General features: G+C 38.7%; 1 pseudogene across 1 annotated transcript; it reads left to right on the top strand.

The window, feature by feature from the left end:
* Positions 1 to 658: 658 nt before the first annotated feature.
* On the top strand, positions 659 to 4,337 carry LOC308039551 (pantetheinase-like; annotated as a pseudogene). The gene is made up of 5 exons: positions 659 to 805; positions 1,123 to 1,387; positions 2,439 to 2,801; positions 3,680 to 3,828; positions 4,218 to 4,337. The product of its transcript is annotated as a pantetheinase-like (transcript).
* Positions 4,338 to 4,936: the final 599 nt, after the last annotated feature.

Below are 4,936 nucleotides of genomic sequence, written 5' to 3'. Positions count from 1 at the left end.
TGATTTTAGTTAGTGTACTTATAAAGGTTGAGATTTGTTTAAAAGTAAAACAAAAACTTAAAAAAATCTACATTTCAGTAAAGCATTCCATGCAGGTTGTAAAAAATGTTTAAGATCCAGGAGAATTAGGAATATTTGTGGAAAAAATAACAGCTATTACTGAAAGGCAATACTGCACAATATCCAATACGACTTTTTAAATCATGACTGGTAGCTCTTTTTATTCTGTCAAGAGTTGGAACAGAAAGCTGAGATTAGCCCATATGTCAGTGTTACATCAGTGCTGTGCCACATGCTGGCAGCAGCAGGAATACCTGAAGGTGCAAAGGTTCACTTTGACTGCAAGGAAACCCCTGTGTTCCTCAGTTAGTGTGAGGTGTAGCCAGAGTTTCAGCACATTAATCTTTGGAGCACAAAACTACTGCCTTCTATTGAATAACAGAAAAGGATAGCCTCGTATCAGATATGACTAATTTAAACCTATGATTTTTGCAATCTGTATTCTTAGTGCTGGCATTTCTATGGATTGACTGGTTTCCATTTTGAGGTTTCCTTTCCTTTCTTCCGTCCTTCCCTGTTGTTTAGGTTTGGTCCCTCACCTCTGCTGGAAAGACTGAGCAGTCTGGCAAGGAATAACTCCATCTATGTGGTTGCAAATATGGGAGACAAGAAGCCCTGTAATTCCAGTGATCCAAGGTGCCTAAGTGATGGCCACTATCAGTACAATACCAATGTGGTCTTTGACTCAGAAGGGAAACTGGTGGCTTGTTGTCACAAGGTAAGAGGATTTTACAATGTTCAGGAAGTGCATGATGCTCAGATGATTAAAGATGTGAAACAGAAGCTGCTTCCTAGGCTTACATGTATTTGGCCATAGAGTCATTATACAGTAGGTGTCAGAGGGCAGGTGAAAGCCACTGCCTTAAGATATCTCAATTCCTGCTATTCTGAATTTAATAGCCAGTAATTAAAGGAAATTAATTAAAACTCAATAAACCCTCTGTTTTTACTGCTTCTCAATACGAAGTAACATTCATGTCCTAAACTCTTGCTAACTAAATCCAGACCCCCTTACTGGTATAAATCAGAACCGTGGATATTTGTGCTTGACTTCTCTTGGGGTTTAATTACCCCAAGGATCCAGAATTTGTGACTTTCAGTACATCCTTTGGCTACTTTCGCATTTTCACTTGTGCAGATGTACTCTATCATGACCCAGCTGTGATCTTGGCAAGCACATTCCAGGTTGACATCATTCTGTTCCCAACCGCTTGGGTTAATACTCTTCCACTGTTGTCGGCAGTCCAGTTTCACTCAGCATGGGCCATGGGAATGGGCATCAACTTTCTTTCAGCAAATACATGCAACTCCACTTTAGATATGACAGGTAATGTGATATTGCTCTAATTGGTCTTCTTCATGTGGGCAGCACGTATAGCTATGTAGTGCAGTTGACCTGAGCAGAAATTCCAGTCAGCTTTAGGCATGCGTACAGAAGTCAACAGGGTTAGGACAAGAGAACTTTTACAGATAAAAAGGAAATCAAAATGTGATATACAAGAACTCAGAAATGCTTAAGTTGACTATACCACCTCTACTTGTTAAATGATCAATCCTGAGAGTTTACGGATGTGATTCTTCATCTTCTGACCCTAGTGTTCATCAATGTTTTGGTCATGTGAAGGCGCAAACTTTTTTTTCCCCACTAGGTGGAAACCTAACTCCGAGAAATGGTCTTGTGAGTCCTGCAAGCATTGCTTCTGGCTTGGAGACCTTGTGGCAACTTTTCTTTGCAGGCTATATTTTTACTGTATAGTTTTCCTGAGCAGTCAAGCACAGGTTTTGTGCATATTTGCTTGCAGAAGTGAGGAACTTACTGGTGTTGCTAAAATGTGGTCCTAAACTTCGCCTTCCAAATAAAAGCAAATATGGGCTGTTCCTTTAGTTCTTAGTCATTGGTGACCCTGTGTTATACAATTCATATTCTTTAAGGTTAGGTTTTACTCTGGGATTTAAAGGCTTATGTATTTATTTAAAGGGCTTGTATAAAGATGTGACTTTTGGTAATATATTTTCCTTACAGATTTTTTTTACTTGACAGTATTACCATTCATTTTAATCAGAAATACTGATTTCTGATGCAACTAAACTCAATGAGGAATCTATAGCTTCAGGCACTTATATCATATATAAATGCATATAATTAGCTTGCTAATCTCGTCACTTAGAATACATGAAACATCAGAGTTTGATCTACTTTACATTGAACGCAAAAAGCATTAGATTAGGATTATAGTCCATGAAGTTTTAATTTAGGTTCAAAACAAGCCAGTAAACATTAGAATAAAATTTGGCACGTGTTTAATTAGTTAAGACTGCTTACTTATACGATGCACTTGCTTTCAGATTAAAAGCTTTCTGGTGTTATGTGTTTGCAGGGAGCGGTGTTTATGCCCCAGGTGGTCCAAGAGCATATTATTATAATACAGAAACAGAAAATGGTCACCTTTTGGTGACAGAACTGAGTTCACACCCATGACTATCCTGCTGCTGTTAACTGGAAATTGTATGCCAGCAGGATCCAACAGCTTCCATCAAATGGCCACAATTTCAGTGGGGTCATTTACCATGATCTCTTCTCCTTCATGGAGCTCGCTGAACCTGAGGGAAATTGTACCATTTGCCAGCAGGACCTCTGTTGCCATCTGAGTTACAAGATGGCAGAGGTGCAGAAGGACGACATTTATGTTTTGGGTGCCTTTGATGGGCTACATGTTGTTGAAGGAGAGTATTATTTGCAGGTAAAGTTTTTCTCTTCTTATCTGGACAGTGGGAAGGCTGCAAGACTCTCTTTACAGCCCATTTGCATTTGTCTCATTTTTGACTGAAGGGGTTTAAAAGGAGGCATTTTTTTAGGTCCCTCTGAAAAGATTTGTTTTCTTCATTATGTATTTTAACTTCATTACGAGTGTTGGTTGTGCTTCTCTGTCTATGTTATAAATGCTGAAAGTCAAGATCCTTAGTTGATTCTGTGCTATGACACTTCAAGGAGGTTTCCATATGTGTCTACAAAAGGGAGAGAGGATCAGAGAGTTCTCCCTGTCTTCATAGAGATGCTCTTGTCACAACAGAGAACTGTTTCCTACTCAGTGGATTGTGTCATTGTGCTGATGTGATTCTCCTACATGTGCTTATCTAACAAAATGAAGAAACTAAATACAGATACAACCCTTGTATTTGCATGGCTTGACAGTGTATTAGTTCTTTTAAATTTCACTGTTAGGCTTTTTTTTGGTGTGCCATATCTTTATATCTTTTCTCTGTATGTTTAGAGTATTCCCACTAGAGTAGGCAAATAAATATGGCTTCAGTTTTTTAGGAAACTCAACCAGAGCTGAAGTAACTTACACAGGTCTCAAACTATTCCACATCTATGACCAAATGTATGTGTATTATGCATTAATGTGTACAAACAGATACAGTGCTTTGCTGTGATGCTGTCAAAGAACTCTATTTTTACAAAGTTTCGAGTGCCACCTATAAATTCTCTTGGCACAAATAAATGAGTAGATATATTGGATAATTTCTTCATGATGACAGCTTTTCTTACCATCAAATCCAGCTCTTGATTGTTGAAAGCTTAGCAGTATTTTGCCTTTCAGTGTCTTCCTCTCCACAGATCTGCACACTGCTCAAGCACAAGGGCAGCCAGTGGAGACCACGCAGACCAAGTTTGAGATGATTTCCTTCAGTGGCATGTTTGGCACCAACTATGTCTTTCTGGAAGTCTTGTACAGCGGAGTGCAGCTGGCCCTGCGGGAGTTTGAGGTAATGGGACACACTTGTGAGTTGTCAGACTCGTAAGACAAGTGTCAAGAAACCACTGCAAGACACAGGAGCAAGTTGGGAGTTCTCAGTGTCCTCTATTTCAGTAGCTGGTATGAGTTCAGGGAAGCTTTATTTCTACCTGATTTTCCTGGTTGCATTCATGCAGCAGGTACAGTTTGCAGATTCCCTTCTTCCCTGTTCCTTCAAATCCCCTAGAACAATATCTTGCTCAAGACAGAAATGTAGTTTTTCTCAGACTTTGTGGTAGCTCCGAGTGAGCTACTACATCTACCAATGAAGTCAGCATTAATGATTGTATAACTTTGTGTTTTTCATACAACAGTACTGCTTTGCTGATGTTTCTATTTATTTTATTTTTCTATAACTAGGTGCTAACTGATGGACGTCTGATAAGTCGGAGTAATGCATCAAAGCCAGTTTTAAGTGTAACGCTCTTTGGGAGATGATATGAAAAGGACCCTCCACACACACAGCAAGCTTCACCGTGATTTCACTGCAGATCCTTTAAGATCTTATGTGCTTGTTTCTACAGCACTAATCATAATTAGTCATAATGTTAATTCACGTTAATTAATGTTAAACCCAGAATTATAATGACATTCTTTTTCTCAAGGTGCTTTATCTAACAATATAGTCATTGTATCGATTTGTTGACTTGATTTTGCAACAAAAATAAATTATTCTGCTGGGCAATTCTTTATGTGTTTTTATAGCATAGCTTTTGGTTTTCATAGGCTTGACCTTGATTTCCCTCGGGACAACTGAAAATAAATTCCTCTGACTTTTGTGCTGTAGGATTCAGGCATGTTGCAGTGGGATACGGCTAGCCAATTTTTAATATTTTAAATTTCTGGTACAGTATTAGAACACTCTTCCACCCCATCTTAGAATACACCCTTTTCTAAACCAGACATTAACAGAACCTTTGAAGGCTGATGGTTGAATTTTAAGTTCTTTGTTTTGAAAAAGAAAGCATGCCTCAAAACACTGTTACTTCAAGAACAGTTATTCAACTCAGCATGCAGTGTGATGTGTTGTCATGCCATCCCCTAACTTATAGTTGAGGGAGACTATTTGAATCTTTCTG

The sequence above is a fragment of the Nesoenas mayeri genome (assembly GCF_963082525.1).
Source record: "Nesoenas mayeri genome assembly, chromosome: 3".
NCBI lineage: Eukaryota > Metazoa > Chordata > Aves > Columbiformes > Columbidae > Nesoenas > Nesoenas mayeri.
The sequence above is the reverse complement of the archived record's forward strand: the minus strand, read 5'-3'. Positions and strand labels throughout refer to the sequence as shown.